At 34.5% G+C, this 21,628-nt stretch overlaps 1 pseudogene; it reads right to left on the bottom strand.

Annotated features, from left to right (window-relative positions):
• Positions 1–1,333: 1,333 nt before the first annotated feature.
• On the bottom strand, positions 1,334–20,224 carry LOC114751124 (very-long-chain aldehyde decarbonylase CER1-like; annotated as a pseudogene).
• Positions 20,225–21,628: the final 1,404 nt, after the last annotated feature.

Below are 21,628 nucleotides of genomic sequence, written 5' to 3'. Positions count from 1 at the left end.
TTAATTAATTTAGTAACTTTTTTAATCTCTTCAAATTAGTTAATTAATCAATTAGATTTTATATTGAGGACCAGATCATATAATTTACATTCTTACATACAGATCTCTATATCACACTTACTTGATATCCTAACTCATTACATCATTTTGTGGATACATCAAGTTCTACGTATTTAAAGGCATACTCAATTTGAGTTGAGTTAGGAACAACCTAAGTCAGAGCAGACGATCACGGTTCAAAGCAAAAAGTTCCACTATCTTTAAAATTTTAAATGCTCTGATATCAAACTCAACCATATGATGACTTGCTGGAGCTATATTAAATGCGTAGCTCTCAAGCAAAAGATATAATGTGCTTGTGCTAGAGTTACCAAACTTTAATTAGACCACAGATAATAAGGAATAGACTTTGTAGATCTCCCATGCAAAATTTCAACCAAAACAGAGATCAAATCACTACTCAACTTCTTTCGAGCAGATCACAACCAATACAAGCAGTAGTGTACAAGATGTGTTCCAATTTTCATGCCTAATCTAGGGAAGGTATGAAGATCGAATTAACAATCCCACTACTCAGATTCAAGATCTGTACGGTTTGCACAACCCCAAAAAATTTCAGGTCAATTGGATCACAAATCACCATCTGATCATCAACTTGATCAAATCGCTCAGACAACCAATAGCAAACATGAATCTCTGTTCGCAAAAATTCTGAGAAATTTAGAGGATTCCGATGGATAATCTGACCATCCAAAATGAAGTTCAGCGTGTCTAAAACCTCCACAAATCATTCAACTGAATCCAACAAGGGACCCCCTTCCAATCGTCACTTTCATCTAAAGGTGTGAAATTAGATTGATCTATATACTTTTGTAAATACTTGCTTCAGCTTATATGCATTAGCTAGTGGCCTTCAAGAAAGTTTCTATCCATTTTAAGTTGATCTATCATCTTTGATACCACATGTGAGGTGCCACAACAGAATTATGTAGAAGAAGAATCATACCGGGAAGAATGCACTAATTTGCTTAACATATATATATATATATATTTAGAACACTGCATTTGTACAACATGTAACACACGTTCACCAAACTCTCAAGTCAAAACCCTTTTATGATACTTGACAATCTTAAAACAACTTACTGATTACGATAAAACGATTACTCAAACATGACTTACGTGAAATGAGTCTCCTCAAAGATTAGAACCACAACAATATTACAATTTAAGTACCCTTATAGAAGTCGTCAATAATTAATAAAGCGTGTGTGTGTGTATCTCATACGGCTCATGCACGCACACGCACAAATAAGTTGAAACAACTACTGGACTAAAGAAGAGCATCCAAAGGTTGAAAACCATAACGGATAGTCGCATCCCAAATTTCATGGAGACTGAAAGTAACAGAGCCACATTTATGTACATTCCATCCAAGGCATGTACTATTCCAGCTATACGCCAAGCACTCATTGCTCTTCTTGGAAGCCAATTCTTCAATTATTGGAAAATGAGATTCATATATACAAAATTAAAACATTAGGTATTATTAAGCATTGATGAATATATTGAGGTGTCCATAATTAAACTATATGTTTGAATCTAGATGCATATTAGTACTGACCTCACAAGAATGCTTGTTCTTGATTGAAGGAGGAGCCTTCATTGCAGGAGTATAGTGGTAGAAGCAATTTGTTCGCATTTTCTTTAGAGAAAACTGAGAAAATAGAATGAATAATGAGCCTTTTGGTGCTTTCATCTGTTCATCTTCATTCCATCCATCTCCCACCAACCATATCTGCAAATTGTTATTATATCATCCTAATAAAGGGGGAAAAGTGAAATAAAACTTCAACAATATCAATCAGTAGTAACAGTGTATTGAAGTTAAAATTTCACCATATGCATTCGCCTTCTTCTCATAAGAAGCTGTTGAAAGTGCAAAGTACTATAAGCTCAGCCACGAACCAGGATGAGGTGGGCTACAATGGGCTGAACGATGAGGTGGGACCATGATGCAGTACTCGTGAAGTAGGCTTACATGGAAAATACGGAAGGAGTGACGATATATCTGTTAGAAGAAAGAGAGAGGTGTGGATTATGTGAATTAGGTCTTTGCTCTCCCTCTGTCTGGATGTTCTCCTCTCTGAATATTCTACTCTTTTCCTCTCTAATAGTTTCTTCCTTTCTCTGACTTTTCTGTTATCTTGTGGCTTTGATGCTTGTATCTGGATATATTATTGCTATGTTTTGATGTTATACATATATAATAGATCCAGATTTTACATTCATTGTCTGTGTGGTTGTTTATTTTAATCAAGAACATTCCATTTGGTGCTTTCACTGACCAATGACTGTCATGGCAGAAGCTACATGTTTCAAGGACATACAAGCTGAGGTGAAAAATGTGCAGGTTGAGGTGAAAGCGTTAGCTGAGTATATGGATCAGATGGAGAAATCCACAAAGGAAAGAATGGATGGCATTGATGCTAATAATAACGCGTGGTTTGATCGATTAGAATCGAATTTAGATATTATAATGAATACTACTTAGCCTCGTTTTGACAAATTGGAAATATCGATCAAGAACTTGAGCAGGAATCTAAGCTCCCCGAATTGTCAATCTGAGATATTGGGTGAGACTTCACCTATTGGTGCAGGTTCTTCCTAGGCCGGCCACTCTGGTTCTGCAAAGACCATTAAACTCGACTTTCCAAAGTTCAGTGGGGTGGACCCGACTATGTGGATTTTTCACGCCAAACAGTACTTTGAGTACTAGCATACGCCCGATATACAGAAGATCATCATCGCCTCTGTGAATTTCAAAGTGAGATGGTTCCGTGGTTTCAAATGCAGCAGAAGGCAATGTTGATTACCAGTTGGCATTCTTTGACCCATGCTAAAGAAAATAGATATGGCCCATCTCCATATGATTAGCCTCAGGTTTGGTTATTTAAGCTCTTGCAGACAGTGTCAGCTAATGAGTATTGCAAGGAATTCTTAACCCCAGCCAATCGGACCAAAGGCGTCTCTGACGAAGTACTGTTGGACTGTTTTACCGGTGGCTTGAAACTAGAGGTCAGATGTTATGTAGTTAGTTAAAGACCATATAATGTTACACAACTATCAGGAGGATTGTATTACAAGAAGGTGTGGGGCCGGTGAAAGTGTGCCCTTATCGGTATCCTTTTAGCTAGAAGGATGAGATTAAAAGGATGGTCACTGAGTTACTTCAAGATGGGTTGATTCAACCTAGCACTAGCCCGTTCTCTGCCCTTGTTATATTAGTCAAAAAGAAAGATGGTACGTGGCAGTTTTATGTTGATTACCCAGCTCTTAATACGGTCACGATCAAAGACTCTTTCCCCATACCCATTGTGGATGAATTGTTAGATGAATTAGGAGGCTCCACTTATTATTCTAAACTGGACTTACGCTCTGGGTACCATTAGGTACTGATGCATACTGATGATAGAGAAAAGACAGCTTTCCAGACCCATCAAGGTTTATATGAATGGCTTGTCATGCCCTTCAGATTAACAAATGTGCCAGCCACATTTCAAGCTCTTATGAATTTAGTTTTTTGACCATTCCTACGTAAATTTGTGTTGATCTTCTTTGATAATATCTTGGTTTACAATACTGGTTGGGAATAACATTTGCAGCATCTGGAAGAGGTTCTAAAATTAATGGCTGCCAATCATCTTTTTGCTAAAATATCTAAGTGTTCTTTTGGCCGCACCTCTGTGGAATATCTGGGACATGTTATATCGTCCAAGGGAATTGATATGGATTCCACCAAAATTTCTGCCATTCAACAATGGCCCCACCCTGTACTGTTACCCAGTTGAAGGGCTTCTTAGGACTATCTGGTTATTATAGATGTTTTATTCACCATTATGCAGAGTTAGCCTGCCCGCTGACCAAATTGTTACAAAGAAACTCCTTTCACTGGACCGAGGAAGCCCAACATGCTTTTGACCAACTAAAGTTGGCCTTGACTACAGCCCCTACATTGGCACTACCGGATTTTACACAGCCATTCATACTAGAGACTAATGCTTAGGGAAAAGGGATTGGCATTATACTGCTTCAGGGCAAACACCCCATTGCTTATTTTTCGAAGCAACTATCCCCGCGATTACAAGCTCAATCAACATATGTTAGGGAACTGTATGATATTACTCAAACTGTCTCAAAGTTTCAGCACTATCTCGTTAGGCATCGCTTTGTCATTCGGACTGATCAAGAGAGTTTGAAGCATTTGGGTGGGCAAGTAATCCAAACTCCAGAGCAGGAGGCATTTCTACCTAAACTGATGGGGTATGATTATACCATTGAGTATAGGAGAGGCAAATCAAACATTGTCACTGACTCTCTATCTCTCGTTGACTGTATGGCGATGGTGCAGATTTCTTCTTCTCTTATGAATGACATTTTATCTGATTTGCAGTCCTACCCTATTGTGCAGGAGATGATAAAGCACCATTTGTAGAACCCCTCATTTGACTCTGATTACAAGTGTTAGGATGGTTTATTATATAAGAAGCATAGGCTGGTGATTCCTGCTACTGCCACATAGATTATTAGGAAGTTATTGATTGAGTTCCATGCCTCTCCCCTTGGTAGTCACTCGAGTACCTTGCGTACTTACCACAGAATGGCTGCTGTTTTCTACTGGCCTTGCATGAAGTCTAATATTCAGGACTTTATGAAACAATGCCTCACCTGTTAACAGGCGAAAGGTTTGCAAACTCATCTTGCTGGTCTCTTGTCTCTGTTGCCTATCCCTGACCAAGTCTGGGATGACATTGCTATGGATTTTATTACTGCCTTGCCTCTAGTATGTGGTCATTTTGTCATTTTTGTGGTGATTGATTATCTTTCTAAATATGCCTACTTTATGCCTTTGAAACAATCTTATAATAGTCAGCATGTTGCCGAGGCTTTTATACATTCTGTTGTTAAGTTATATGGGTTCCTAAAGACTATTGTTTTCGATAGGGACAAGGTTTTTTTAAGCACGTTTTGACACCATTTGACTAGTTTGCATGGCACTAAGTTGAATATGAGTTCTTCTTACCATCCTCAATCAGATGGCCAATCTGAGGCTTTGAATAAGTGTTTAGAAATGTATTTGAGATGCTATGTATTCAACTACCCTCGACACTGGTTGGACTATCTCCTATGGGTCGAATTTTGGTATAATACCTCTGATCATATAGCGATTGGGATGGCACCGTTTAAAGCATTATACAGCAGAGATCCCCCATCAATTCTTCCTGCTGTATTTTCCTCAGAGGTTTCCACAGATGTTATGGCGTAGCTGCAACTCTGTGATGCTATTTTATTGCAGTTAAAGCATAATCTGGGGAGGGCACAACTACGAATGAAGAAATTTACTGATATAAACCTCATGGAATCACATTTTGAAGTGGGTGATTTTGTTTTCGTGAAACTTCAATAGTATAGGGAAAATTATGTGGCTTTGAGAAAACATCAAAAGCTTGCAATACGGTACTTTGGTCTTTTTCCTATTACTCATAAAGTGGGTTATGTCGCCTACAGATTGTAGCTTTCGGACACAGTAAAAATCCACCCAGTCTTTCATGTCTGTATGCTGAAACCTTATGAAGGATCTTTCACAACTCCGTATGTCCCCTTGCCTTTAATGACTGAACCTGAAGGTCCTATCATTCAACCTATGGTTGTTCTCAATTCTCAGTCCATTTTAATTAGGGATACTTGGGTCCCTCAAATTCTGGTTCAATGGGATGGCAACGACCACGCTACCTGGGAACCTCTACATGAATTCTAGCAACTATACTCTGCTTTTGACCTTGGGGACAAGGTCCAATTCATTCCAGGGGTATTGTTATGGGCCCAGCCACGAACTAGGATGAGGTGGGCTACAGTAGGCCGAATGATGAGGTGGGACCACGACGCAGCACTCGTGAACGTAAGCTCACATGGAAATGTGGAAGGAGTGATGATATATTCTGTTAGAAGAAAGAGAGAGGTGTGGATTATGTGAATTAGGTCTCTGCTCTCCCTCCATCTAGACGTTCTCCTCTTTGAATATTCTACTCTTTTCCTCTCTGGAAGTTTCTTCCTTTCTCTGACTTTGCTGTTATCTTGTGGCTTTAATGCTTGTATCTAGATATATTACTGCTGTGTTTTGACGTTATACGTGTATAATAGATCGAGATTTTACATTCATTGTCTGCATGGTTGTTTATTTTAATCGAGAACATTCCACGAAGCTTTCTTTAGACTTTTTGCAGAGTCCTAGATGAAGCTTACACTACTAGAAAAAAGACTTTTAATGTCGCAAAATAATGGCAGTTAAGCAGAAAAACGACGTGGAAAAAAAGGTGGTGGCCTTTTTGTAAATAACTTGAATTATTTTGATTTTCCACAGTGGTGTTTAAGAAAACCGCCGTGGAAAGTTTTCATTTAGCCCTACGGTGCCTTCGTGTTTTGTCATTTCTTTCTCATTTCATCAGTAGTGCGCCGTGGTCCCCCTCTGTCCCACCACCAAAAAACTTCCATTACCGGCCATGCCCCCCACTCCCCCACCGTTTAAACTCCTCTATTTAGCTTGTGGTGTCTTGCCACCGTTAGCCGCCGTTCGAATGCCCGTCATTTCGCATTTGAATCATCTCTACTCTGTGAGTATCCTCTTCTTTCATTCTTTTCAATTTTTCTTAGTTTGTTGAATGTTTTGACCATGAAAATATGTTGTATTTCAAATGGGTTTGTTAGTTTTACATTGTGGTCGGCTTGTATTGTTTATTTTGCGTTTTTTATGTGCTTGAATCGTTGATTGGTGGGCATTTGATATGAGAAAAACTTAATTCTTAGAAACATGTTTAAATGTTTGAAGTTGACTAGTTGTGAAGTTTTTGATTTTTTTTATAATTTTTTCATATTTATTTCTATTTTTAGTAGTTTTTTTGTAATCAATATGAGAATTTAGTAATAAATAATCTGTTTGTTATTTTGTGTTTTTTTTTTGTTATGAACTTTGATTGATAGTAAAGTGTTGTTTAAAATTTCATTGCAAATGGATATCATTTGTGTTCCCATTTTGAATTCAAAAGTTTTAGCTTTAAGAATCTTTATTAATTGAATTGGTTTGAAATTAAATTTTTATTTTTGTTATATTTCTTCAAATTTGTTATATTTTTTCAAATTTATCATGTTGAAATATGTTATGAACAATAGTTTTTTTTGTTTATTAAAATAATTTTTGTTTAACTGTTTCACTGTTAAAATATGTTATTTTTACTTTTGTTTTATTTGTTATATTTTTGGATTCATGTTGATTAAAAATTTTGAGTTTTTTTCCCTAATTTGGTGTTTAATTTGTACATAGTTGTTAAGGGGAAATTTTGTCGAATTTTTTATTTTTAAAAAAGAGACATTCCCTTTAATTTGTAATTAAGTGTTAGTCAATTTTAATTTATTGACTAACATTTAATGATTTTATTATTTCAATATTTGAATTAAGGAATTAGAATTGAGCTTGAAAACTATATTCATTGACTCTGTAGAACAATGGATCGTAGTTGGATGAAAATTAAGAGAATTAGCAAGGAATATGAGGATGGGGTTGAAAGGTTTCTTAAGTTTGTTGAAAGAAATGCCCCTAGTAAAAGAGATGGATTGTACTATTATCCTTGTGTCAAATGTTTAAACAATAGTCGACGGAGTATTTATGAGATAAAAGAGCATCTTATCTGTGATTGGATAAATTTGAGGTATACAAATTGGATATGGCATGGAGAAATTAGAAAGATTACACTGTCTACAAAGGAGAAGGTTGTGAATGAAGACTTTGGTGATAGAATTTAGGATATGTTTCATGACATAAAGTCTAAATCCTCTACACAGTTCTCTCCCACCTTTGAAACTTTGTGTAGTGATGCAAAGACGCCTTTATACCCAGGGTGCAAAGATGATTACACAAGGTTGACAACCGTGTTGAAACTGATGAACTTGAAGGCAAGAAATGGTTAGACCGATGCTAGTTTTGTGGAATTGCTTGAATTGCTGAGTGATATTCTTCCAAAAGGGGAATTCACTTTCGAAATGTATGAGGCGAAGAAGATTTTGTGTCCAATGGGTTTGGAATATGAGAAGATACATGCGTGTCCTAATAACTGCATATTATTCAGAAATGATTATGAAGGGTTGAATAAGTGCCCTGAATGTGGGACTTCAAGATACAAAATGAAGAAAGATGATGGTGATTATAATGAGATGACCAAAGGTTCTCCTTTGAAGGTTATGTGGTATCTTCCAATAATACCATGATTTAAGCGTCTATTTGCTAATGCTATAGATGCAAAGAACTTGAGATGGCATTTTGATGAGAAAATATGTGATGGAAAGCTTTGTCACCCGACAGATTCTCCTCAATAGAAAACAATAGATCAAAAATTTCCTCAATTTGGTTGCGAGCCAAGAAACCTTCGGCTAGGGCTTTGTATGGACGGAATTAACCCATATGGTAATCTTAGTAGCACACATAGTGCTTGGCCAGTGCTCCTCGTAATTTACAACTTGCCTCCTTGGTTATGTATGAAAAGAAAGTATATCATGCTATCTTTATTGATCTTAGGGCTAAAACAGCCGGGAAACGATATCGATGTGTATTTGGCACCTTTGATTGAGGATCTGAAGAAATTATGGGAGGAAGGTGTTGATGTGTTTGATGCATATAAAAAAGAGACCTTCAATATACATGCCATGATCTTCACCATGATAAATGACTTTCTGGCGTATGGAAATTTGTTAAGATACAGTGTTAAGGGGCATAAAGCATGCCCAATATGTGAAGAAGGCACCCACTATATGTAACTTTAACATGGCAGGAAGACAGTATACCTTGGTCACAGAAGGTTTCTTAGTCAGTATCACCCTTACCGTAAATTGAAAAAGGCATTTAATGGCTCACAAGAATATAAAATGGCTCCAAGACCATTAACTGGAGAAGAAGTTTATCAGCGAGTGGAGGGAATTAATGTGATCTTCAGTAAAAAGAAGAAGAAGACTGCCAGTGAGAGGAATATATGGACAAAAAGATCTATCTTTTTTTATTTTTCATATTGGAAAAGTCTTCATGGGAGGCATAGTCTAGATGTAATGCATGTGGAGAAGAATGTGTGTGAGAGCCTTGTTGGTCCATTTTTGTATATAAGTGGAAAGACTAAGGATTAAATCAATGCAAGACGAGACTTAGTCGAAATTAGAATAAGAAATGTCCTCCACCCACAAGAAAGAAATGGTAAGAGGGCTTATTTACATCCAGCTGCGCACACATTATCAAAAGAAGAGAAAAGAAGCTTCTGTGGTTTTGTCAATAGTATTAAGGTGCCACAAGGTTATTCTTCTAGTTTAAGCAAACTCGTTTCAATGCAAGATTTGAAGATAACGGGAATGAAGTCTCACGATTGTCATGTGTTGATGCAACAATTACTTCCACTTGCTATTCAAGGCATTATGAAAACCAATGTGAGAAATACTATTACAAGACTTTGTATGTTTTTTAGTGCCATTTACAGCAAAGTCATTGATCCTGCTGAGTTGGATGAATTAGAAAATGAAGATTATGTGATCCTCTCCCAATTGGAAATGCATTTTCTTCCATCATTTTTGATATTATGGTCTACTTGATAGCTCATCTTGTGCAAGAGATAAGACTTTGTGGCCCTGTGTGTTTAAGATGGATGTACCCTTTTAAGAGATACATGAAAATCCTAAAAGGGTACTCTAAGAATCCTTATCGGCCTGAGGCATTAATTGTTGAGAGATATGTAGCTAAGGAGGCAGTTGAGTTTTATAACGCATATATTGACAGGGTAAAGGCAGTTGGTCTTCCTCAATCTCAACATGATCAAGGGAGAAGAAGCAAGGGAACATGGGGTGTCATAATGAGGTCTATGTCAAGTTGTAATGCAGGCACATCTATACATTTTAAACAACACGGATGAAGTTTTGCCTTACTTGAATGCTCACAAGAATATGCTGAAGAACTTGAACCAAGAAAGAACGATATGCAACTAACTAATGAACATAATAAGTCATTGTAGAGTGGTTCAAGCAAGAAGTGTTAAAAGATAGCAATCCTTCTAAGACAAAACAGAGGCTAGCTGCAAGGCCTTCTTTTGAGGTTTTGTGTTGGGGCGGATATGACATAAATGGTTATTCTTTTTACACAAAAACCCAAGACGATAAGAGTACCATGCAGAATAGTGGGGTGATGGTAGTAGCAGAAGCTATGTATTTTGCTAGTTCTAAAGATAGAAACCCAACGTTGGCAGCAATATCCTATTATGAAATAATAGAAGAGATATGGGTGGTTAGCTATACCAAGTTTAAAGTTCCCGTCGTCAAATGTAAGTGGGTTAATAGTAATGCTATGCAAGTGGATGAAGAATTTAGATTTGTTTCGGTCGATCTTGAGAGGTTTGGATATAGAGACGAGCCATTTATTTTGGCAAGTCAAGCAAAACAAGTGTTTTTTGTTTCCGATCTAGGAAAAAAGAAATTGTCTATCGTGCTTCAAGGTAAAAAGCAAGGAGTTGGTGGAGATGATGGTGACTTAGAGCTTAATCTTGATGAAACCCTGCCTTTCATAGCTACTCGACCTAAAACAGTTGAATTAGATTTGGTAGATGATGACTATGCTGTTAGAGATGATCATTGTGAAGGAATTTGGGAGGATAATCGTTGTAAGGCTTAAATGAATTATTTGATGTTTTTTGTTAAATATACTTAATAATGTTTTATATTAACTTGATATTTCTTATTCTTACATTTATTAATTTGTTGTTCTTTAAACAGGAAATGGACGGATCCGGTCAACAGGGTTTTGGCGATGACAACTCTTTTACTAGCTAGAGAAAGGGTAGAGGGTCAACCTGTATGAGGCATTTAGCTTTACATGATAAGACCACATAGCCTATGAGGATTACAGTGGAGTTTGATGATGATTTGAAGCCTATAGGAAAGGCTGGGGCTCAATTTACTAGTTATGTGGGTTATGTCGCACGCAGTAAGATTGGCATTCACATTCTTAGCTGGAAGAAGGTGGATAAAGATTTGAAGCAAAATATTTGGGAGGATATATTGGTATATTATGAATTGTTTTCTCTACTTGTTTCAATTATAATTGCTTATTTACTTTATAACTCTATGCTATTATTGTATTGTAGCTGACATTTGATATTCCTGCCACTGAGCAAAAGAGAGACCGTCTATTTAAGCAACTTGATAAATGATGGAGGGATTTTAAAGCCACGCTTACAAAACATTATATTTGTGGAAAAAGAAAGGGTGAGCATCCTAAGGAAAGATATTCGTTTATTAGTGACGAGGCATTGGAGAGTTTTGTGAAGCAACATAAAGACCCTGCATTTCAGGTTTGGTTTCTTCAAACTTAGTTTTTAATCAGGTCATATTTTATTTAACTAAACTAACTTTGTCGAATTTGTTTCATTGTCATAGGCATTGAGTCAGAAGAACAAACAAATATCTAAGCAGAATGTGTATCCACATACCATGTCTTGTGCAGGGTATGGTGGGTTGGAAAGAAGTATGATGGAGGAACGGATGAAGAATGCACAAATGGCTACTGCTTCAGATCCTACTGGCTACATTTCACCCATTGAGCGTCCTTCTCGCCAAGACAAATGGAAGGCGGTGAGGATTAAAAGGGTCAATACATTACTCCACAGTCTACTGCTGTTGCTGAGAGGATTGTAAGTAATATTTAAGAATTATGTTTCATTAATTGCTTTTTTCAATTATCTTAAATTGAATTTGTTGCTTTAATGTTACAGGATACACTTGAGGAGCAATTATCCCAAGGTACATTCATCCCTCAAGGACGGATGGATATCTTGGCTACTGCCATTGGAAAGGCTGACCATCCCGGCAGAGTCAGAGGGACCCTTAAAGGGATTGGTATTAAAGAATTTTTTGGCTTTGCTTCACGAAGAAGCACTAGATCATCCTCTACTAACATGGTATCCAAAAAGGAGCTCGACCAACGAGTACAGGAAGAAACAAAGAGAGTTCGAGCTGAACTTAGTCAACAACACATGGTAGAGATGCAAAAGATATGTGACGAATTTGATGCTAAGTTTCAATAGACTCTGATGATGATGGCCACGAGTGGATTCCAGATGCCCCGAGTATCTGAACCTTCCTAAGTAATAATCACACATCTTTTCAAATCTTCTAAAGGTTCATTTGATCCATTTAAACTTATTTAATGTGCCTTAACTAATTTCATATTATGTTTCAGGGTTCACTTGTAATAAAAAACGGGAAGGGCAGTAATAATCAGACACAGCAATTGACAGTGTCTGACCCTGACCCTAGCCCTGACCTGTCGAAGACAATGGGCTGCCATGTACTCTCTATGTGGATTATGAAAATTCACCTATTCATATCGGTAGTGGTCAAGCATTCGTGGGCATAACGATTCACGGCAACACAATTCCGAGCGATCAAGCAAGGATGACAGTAGAGAGAATTGTTCATGGTTAGGGGGTTACACCAATGCCCAATCCTACTGATGAGGTTTGACTCTTAGCCCAAGCTAAAGGACATTTCATTTTGTGGCCAAAGAGACTTATTGTAAAGCCAATGGTGAAGAAGGCGGCAGCGAAGAAGGCCACAGCGAGCGCATCATCAGATCCTGTACTCTTGCCTTTTCCTAGTGATGTTGCGCTTATGTATTCCAGTTTGGAGGTTCTTCATTCCGTAGTGCCAAACATAGATAAGCCTGTTACTTTTAAGATGCCGTTGGAGATTGTGGGTTTAGATATAGCATATGACTTCACCGTTGACAAGAAGGACCTCGTTCAGTTCCTCAACTTTGAGGGGCTTGATATAGTCTTCATGCAGCTCGTTATTTTGTAAGTTACAATATCATTTTCTTATTTCATGTTATACTTTATGCATGTCCTAATGTTTCTTATTTGAACAACAGGCACTTTACTCAAATCTGTCGAACCAGAGGACTTGGAGGAACATATGGTTTTATGTGTCCTCAAAGGGTGCAGAAAGAGCTTAATACTGTGGAAGCGAGGTCGATCTACATGATAACCACAATGACTTAGACCAGAAAGCCAATATATTTTGTACCTTACGTGGAAGGATAAGTGTATTATTGTATTTGAGATACACAAGTTGTATGTGTAGGATTATAATTAACATGGTTTGTCTTTTGCAGTTATCATTGGACTCTAATTGTTTGTGCTCCTTTTGATAACGAAGTTTACTAGTTCGATTCACTCTGTAGAAGTCCATCCGAAAAAACCAAAGATGTCATCGACATGTTAGTTTATGTTTATATATTTATTACTTGTGAAGTTTATTAAAACATGCTCTAATATCATTTTCTTTTATACTGTTAATAGGGATTTTCATGATTTTAATGTTATAGCAATTAAACAAAATAGACAACTACCAATATGGATTCTTCCAAAGGTATGTCGTTTTGAACTAACTTTTAAACCTTTTTAGATGAATTAAAGTTAATGTATATAATCAATAACGTCTAATATTCAATTTTATATTTCATTTTGTTAGTACCGTTGTCAACAAGGACATGTTGAATGTGGATATTATGTTATCCGCTACATGAATGACATCATTGAAATAGGAGTGACTGAGAAATTAGACAAGGTAAAGATGAGTTACGTTGCATGACATTCTTCAATTTATTTTACATTTTTGACTAAGTTTACTATGTTATTTTTTATTAACAGGTATTTCAAAATACTGCACCATATCCCATGGATGATATCAACTTGATGAGGACACTTTGTCAACAACATTGGTACAAAATATTGAAACTTAGCTTTCAAATAGTTAGGTCATTTCCCAAAAAATTCATTGTTAGATATTTTCTCTTGGTTCCCTCTTATACATGTTCATGATTTCTATTGTACAGACAGAAGTAGTTACTTTTGTTTTCAGAATTGCTGGTTCTCTTGGTTCCTAGCCTATACGTGTTCTTTGGTCTTAGGTTCCCCTTAGTTCTATTGGTTTCTCTATTTTTGCTTTGTGTAAAAGAAATTTCAATGATGTATATATTAACTAACTAATTGATCTTGTTCTACGTATTCTGCACTGCCTACATGTATTTGGACCTGTAAACTGCAAAGTGGTAAAAATGAAAATCAAGCAGAATTCAAAAAAAAAAAAAGATTTTTTTAATGGCGGTTATACAAATAACCGCCATCAAATTTTAATTTTCCATGGCGGTTCCACAGCGGTTTTCAACCGCCATGTTTTGTTTACCTTTCAATATCGCCTTTATCAACCTCGTCTTCAAAACCGCCGTGAAAAACCACTTTTAACCACTGTTAAAAGCCTTTTTTCTGGTAGTGTTAGTTAACTCATCTTGATATAACATAGTCACCTGCTCACCAAATCTTGAGATCTTAATAAATTAGATTAATCCCACCAGTTTCATAAAGTTTACTGGGCTTTGCATGGTTCCTCTGTCATATGAAGTTAAAATTAAATAGAAGTTTAAGACATGGCTACCTGCACATTTGCTTCACATAAAGACTTGGCTATAGAGAAGGAAACATTATCAAAGTTGCCACGCAGAAGCACCTGACCTGTACCTTTGGGAATGCTGTTCACAACAATAGCAGCGGCTAAGCTACTTCCATCTACAATCTTTACCTTTAGTTTTGGGAACTTTTTGATTTATAATTCACCATATGCATTCAGCTCTTCTTTCTGCATATAATCACACAATTGGCTTAAACATTTCAAAAAAAAAATGTAAAATTTTAACAGATGGAAAATGATGTAAACTAACCTAATTAAGAAGCCCTAGACTAAGCACCTTAACGCCAGATGAATCAGCCTCAAGAATTACCCCTTCAATGATCTTGTTCAGTCTTTTCGTTTGCCTTTCTGGGAGATACTGTATCATACAGAAGGAGAATGTGACCATGATAAAACGTAAAGTGAGTTACAATATGATGTTTAATTATGTTAAACTAAGGCCAAATTCTTATTTGTCTTGTAAATCTTGGTACAACCCATGATTGAAAATTAAGCTTTTCCAAACTGTTCCTTTCGGAGACAAAGGTATGACCATATATCCAAGCCATTAAGTTAATAACAAAAGTGAAGGGCCACATCAAACGAAGATACCATTTTGAGGTTTGAGGGTTTGAGGCTAAAGAAGCAAACCCTAATGGAAGATGATAGATAGAGTCCGACGTTGTCAGGTGGGTCAAGTGAACCACATCTGCGGAATCCTTTGGTCTCTTCAAACATGCCTCAAAAGTTTCATCCGTGGATTCATCCACTGTGCCATACATGTAATCATATATTGGCAAGAATAGAGAGTAATTTGTCCTAAATTTGGTGTGATGCAACGAATGAAACCTGTACCAATCCTGACTTTGTTATTATTGTGAGTCTATATCCATGAAAAGAAACAGCGGACAAAAGTTTCATTTGCCCCCCCATTCTTTGTATAGGAAAAAGAAAAAGTAATTCTGAAAAAACCATTTTAAAAACATAAAAATAAACTAAAAAATAATCAAACAGGCGTTATGTTTTTAAATTTATGGTATTTAACTATTTATTAGGTGTAAAAACAAACATTCAAGATATTCTAAAATCTTTGATGATGCAACTAACTTTTATTGATTCCGAAGAGAATACTTCAACTCTAGGTAACTCTAGATGTGAGCAACCCTTCTAAAACGATCATAGAAATATATCATTGTTTACAACATGATCTTCTAATCCTCTTTATAAGTCACTTTTAGTATGTTTGACTGGAACTAAAAAAAACTTTAAATCTCATTAAATTTTTATTAACATTTAATAACTTACCAAATTTACTCATCTTTAATTAATTTTATATTTTTCAAGAAAATAACAGATTACACAATAATAAATAAAAGATAAAAATGTAACATTTATATAAAAATTTAATGATGTGATTTATCAATATGATAAAAAAATTTCTCTCTCCTACTTATAATCAGGATTGGATGAGTATTATATATCCATGATAAAATATAGAATTTATCAACCTTTATTTTTATATAAAATATATTGGAAAAAAAGAATAAATTAAGATTACAATATTGGTCCAGAATAGAGACTTACGATGGCGTGTAGCAGAAATACTTGAACCAGGGAAAGAGAGCGAAAAGCTTCTTTGGGAAGAACTCAAAGTTGCAGTGTCCAATGTAGTTCATGAAATCGATATAAAATATGTAACCAAATATGGATACGATGGAGGCTGTTCTTGTCGACAGTAGTGTAACTATTGGTATTAAGAACATCGTGAAATATGAGAAGAGTTCAGAAAATGGATGAATCACAACTGCCATAAAGATAAGAAAAACCGTCAAATTAATTTCTCCAATAATATATAGATATGATATTATTCATTTGCACGACAGCGTGAGTGAAGAAAATATCACACAGATATATATATATATATATATATAGCACTATAAAAAAAGAAGTCATATAGTACATATAATATTCTCAAAATGTTAAAGTGTTTATGTGTTGGAGACATAATGGGAAATGATCGTTTTCAAGTGTATGAATGCCATGCATATCTTCCTACTATCTTTAAATATTATCAAATATTTGGCAATAACAAACGTCATACGAGTTATAGTCAATAATATTTTATAAGGAATGCATGCATTTGAAAGAATATAATATTTTGATGCAGTTTAATACTTTTATTAGAGTATTAATTTAGTCCGTTAGCACTCATATAAATACATATGATTATGAAAACAAATCATAAAGACGCCAGCAATCTTATAATATTCAGTAAAGAATAAGGTTTTTGAAATTAGAACAAAACCTTTTCAATTCATCATCTTTTAAAATGATCTCATATTCAAAAAATTATTCAAACCATTTCTCAATAGAAGAAGCGAATTAATCTGATATATATAATTAAGTATGCATATAGAAAGAAGCTTTCGATTAGAAGTATGATCTCATTTGTAACATTCTTTTATCAAAATATCATTTACTGAAGCCAATGGCGCATCATATAGGTACATACATACTCTCTCTAATCTTAGATATAAAAGTTAGATAAGGAGTTTAGTTCAATACTAAATATAACAGGTCAATCTTTTTTCCTTCTAAATTCATAATTTTTTTTACAAAGTACTCTTAATAATCGCACATATTAAAAGAAATCAATGTACATTTGTTACAAATAAATAACTTAGTTTTCTTAATATTTAATTTGCAAATTAGTCATCTAGGTTTTTTTTTTTAATTAAGAATAGGATGTAGTACGTACATGTGCCAGAAGACATCACAAATGAAAAGACATTCCTGGGAATATTGGGCTAGTCTCATCATCTGCAAACTGTACAATATTAATAAGTTTCAAACAATACGTATATCGAAATATGAAGATGAGATAAAGGGACTCACAAGTAATAGGCTCAGTGACAATGGAAGAATGATAGCGAGAATAAAGAAAATGCTGATGAAGAGCTCTGTGAAGCCAGTAATAAAGAAACTCCACTGGACCAGCATGCAATAAAGCTGTAAGAACTATACCGTTTGTTCTCCAATAGGGTAAGTGATGAGAAGCCCCAGGAAATAACATGTAAATTAGGTATAAAACAAGTCCAGATAATAAGATCTGGTCATCCCTGCAAATTGACATGAAAGAGTTATAGAAATGAAGAGAATGAAATTTGAATATTTTTAATCATAACAAAGCCTTGTTTCAACTTCAGTTTTTTCTAAGGATACCCGCCTCTAGGCTTTGTTTGGATGATGAGCAAAAAATGGAGAGAAAATCAATGAGAAAATATTTTGGGAAAAAGATACTGAAATACCCTTAAAAATGTTAAAGGACAAATTAGGATGAGTGAATTTCAAAATTCCAAATTAGAACCTCTGTACTATTTTGGAATTTTAAAATAATGTGAAATGACAATATTGTTCTTATTCTTGATGACTACTTTCAAAATTCTGGTGACTATTTTCATATAGTTATTGACTACACAAGAATAGTAAATAACTAAACAAAAAGTAGTTACTAGATCTCTCACAACACTTGATGCATTTTTTGAATTTTTGAAATAAAAGTAGTCAATACCAAAATTAGAGTAGTCAATAGCTAAATAAAAATAGTCACCAAAATTTTAAAAATAAAAGTAGTCAATCACAATACTAGAGTAGTTAGTAGGTAAACAAGAGTAGTCATCGGAGTTATAAAAACAAATGTAGTTAATAGCTAAACAGAGTAGTCAATATATAAGAAAAAATAGTCACCGAAGCTCCAATGATTGGTCATCGAAGTTCCAGTGACATATCACCAGAGCTCTGGTGACTAGCCACTGGTGGGGTCGCCAAGAAAGAAGATAATTATTAAAAAGTCCTAATAACAATTGAGTAATTATCATTTCCTATACTAGAACTTGTTATTGTAAATTGCTCTGTTGTCATTGGGACTTTCTAATAATTTTGTTCTTTCTTTGGGACTTCATAGAAATTCTCCCATTTTATAATGACAACCATACCAAAAATGTAAAAAGAAAATATCCACCCAATAACTGAAAGGGAAAAATTAATATAGTTTTTTTTTTTTTACCAAGTCCTTATAGTTTCACCTAGTTCTAATCATGCTTTACTGTTTTTATTTTTTTATTATTAGGTTGAGGTTTTTGTAGTTTCAAGTGATTGACAAAAAGGAAAAAACAAACTCTGGGACCTGATTAAAAATTAAGGGAAAGTATAAGAATCTAATAAAAAAACTATATGATTAAAATTAGTTCAAACTATATGGATCAAAAGAGTTAAAAAAAAAACATTACAAGGATTTTATTAAAAATTAGGTAAAACTAAAAAGACTTATATTTCCTATTGATTTTAAAAAATCGAATTCAAGTGGTGTTTTTAATCATATTTTGAGTTGTACCAGTGCTTTCTCTGTCAACCTGGTCGAACTCAAGACCTTTATCAACGATCTTGTTGGTGCCTTTAGCAGTTTGATAGCGAGAAACAGAATTCCAGATCAGAATGTGTAGAACTCTGACCAAAAGAATTGGGAATATCAGAAAGTAATATGGGTCACGCTCAGTGCACGTGACAGAGTATAGGCTATGGCTAACCCATGGGACCAATATCAGGTACTTTAGCAATTCCATCATCCATCATCATACATACATATCATGAAAACAAAAAGGCAAAATAATGTGTCAGTTTAATAATATGAATAATCTTGGAACCTTGAATCATCAATATTTAACTGCAAAATTTGTACAAGTTTTTGTTTCATGCAATATGTTATTTTAGTTGCACAAGCATGTGTAGCACCAAATATAGTAATAATTAATTTCCGATGGGGAAAATTGCTGAAAAATCTGATTGCTAATTTATTTCCCAAGTATTCTTAAAATTTATTTAAGGACCTAGGTATAACTTGTCTTCCGTCGGTATAATTCTCTTTTAAATGTGTAACATGTCTTTAACTATATGTGTGTGTGTGTGAAATGGCAAGTGTACATAACTGAAAATATGTTACATTAAAGAAAAAAGAGTTGGATTCACCGACGACGTATGGGTTGCACTTGCTCAAAAACCAGGGTCTTTAAGTGCCGTGGGGTAATAAATTTTGTAATGGGGGATTTTTTAGCAATATTCCCTTTCTAGTTTCTTGCTCAAAGATTTATTTTAGCGCAGATAATTTCCTTAAAATTTAATAGATGTGAAGATAATTTCGTGATATATCGCTTTTTTATTAATCATCAATTATTAAATAATGAACTAACATAATTAATATTATTTGAGAGCTATAATTCCTTTATCAGCAATATCACTCTTATAAAACATATACAAGAATAGAACTCATCTCGAACTCAGGCTAAATAAATGGTTAAGAAGCGGACTAAACAAGTTAAATCAAGCATTGCAGCAATGAGAAAGATGACGTCAGAATATATAACACATGAATCTGATAGGACAAATGAATCCAATTGATTGAGTCAAGGTCAAGCGAAGAAGATAAATAAAGATGAAATATCAGTAACAATTAAGAATATATAATATAATGAAGAAGTAGGATCATATTAAGGAATGAGAAATAATAATAATAATAAAAAAGAACCTTGAAGCTGCCAAGAGGCTTCCAAGGCCAATCTGAGAGATTGCCTGGTTTTGTCGCCATATGTATATCTGGAAGCTATGAATGTGAGTGGTTATAATGCATAAATATGAATTCGATCAGAGGGTTTATAGCTTTATATAGAGATTTTTCTGATTGACTTACTTGCCCGTAACCCTTTTAGCAATAAATGCATTACAACAACCAATGGCCAGAGCTAGAGTTTGACTAAGATTCTATGTGATGATATCGCAAAAAATTTATTCATTCGGAAAAATTCTAACGATTTAGGTGTTAGTTTATTGGGAAAAAGTATACCCTTGATTTTATAACAGTTAATATCATCTTTAGTCCTTAAAATTTGACATCATTTTTATTTTGGTTATTCAAATTTAAAACTGGTGATTTTGGCTCTTGATACCTTTTTTCAAAAACCAGAAACACTACTCTAGGACAAAAAATCTTTAGGTGAATTAAAATAAGATCAAATTTCAGTAACCAAAATCAATGGTTTCAAATTTTATGAATGAAAACCAATGAAGTCAGATTTCAGAAATAAAAAATTATATTAATCCATTTCATAAAATGCCATTTCAATTCTTCACCCTAAAGCGATTAACAATAAATGCTTATAGGTTAATATAATTTTTAGTCCCTCAAGTTTTCTTTTATTTTGATTTTGGTTCTTCAAGTTTTAAAGTATAGGTTTTAGTCCTTAGAGTTTCTTTCTGTTTAAAACATTAGTCTCTATAATTTAATAAAAAATTAAATCATTTTGCCTCTTGAGGAACCAAAATCATGGTTCGAAAGTTGAGGGACTAAAACCAAAATTTATGCAAACTTGAGAGACCAAAAATTATATTAACCATGTTTATATTTAAATTTTAAATGTTGAAATTTTTTTCCCAACAATATTGATATGTTAACTTTAATTCCCAAAATAAAAATGATTGTTAAAACAAATCATTTGGTCTTAGTGAGAGGACTGAAAAAGTATTCTTTAAAATTAAGGGATGAACTGAAAATTTCTAACACTAGGTTTTATTTTATTGTATTATTAACATTTCAGTATTTTATGTTAACGGTAGTATAATGTATGATATAACAAATTCAAATAAGACTTTTTGTAAGAAAAGAAACAACTGAAGTTCACATAAAAGTTGAACGTTGTAAATATCGTTACTCTTTTTTATGACCAAAAAACTAAATTCAGTCTGCACTCCATTGCATTTCACTGGAGCTTGCTTAAGTTTCAGTATCGTTATTTATGCATCTGTCATATTATTTTTTATTTTTTGGATAAAAAAAAATATGTGAGTTGGGTCAGGGGAGTGCACAAGGATCAGGCATGCTTCTAGGTTCAGAAAGCATTTGCAAAGGTACTTATAGATTACCCACCAACATGATCCTTACATCAGCAGTGGAATTCGAACTCATGATGTCATGAGTTATGAGTCCATTCCTTAT

Source organism: Neltuma alba, unplaced genomic scaffold (assembly GCF_004799145.2).
Source record: "Neltuma alba isolate B1F8T4 unplaced genomic scaffold, ASM479914v2 tig00006763_pilon, whole genome shotgun sequence".
NCBI lineage: Eukaryota > Viridiplantae > Streptophyta > Magnoliopsida > Fabales > Fabaceae > Neltuma > Neltuma alba.
The sequence above is the reverse complement of the archived record's forward strand: the minus strand, read 5'-3'. Positions and strand labels throughout refer to the sequence as shown.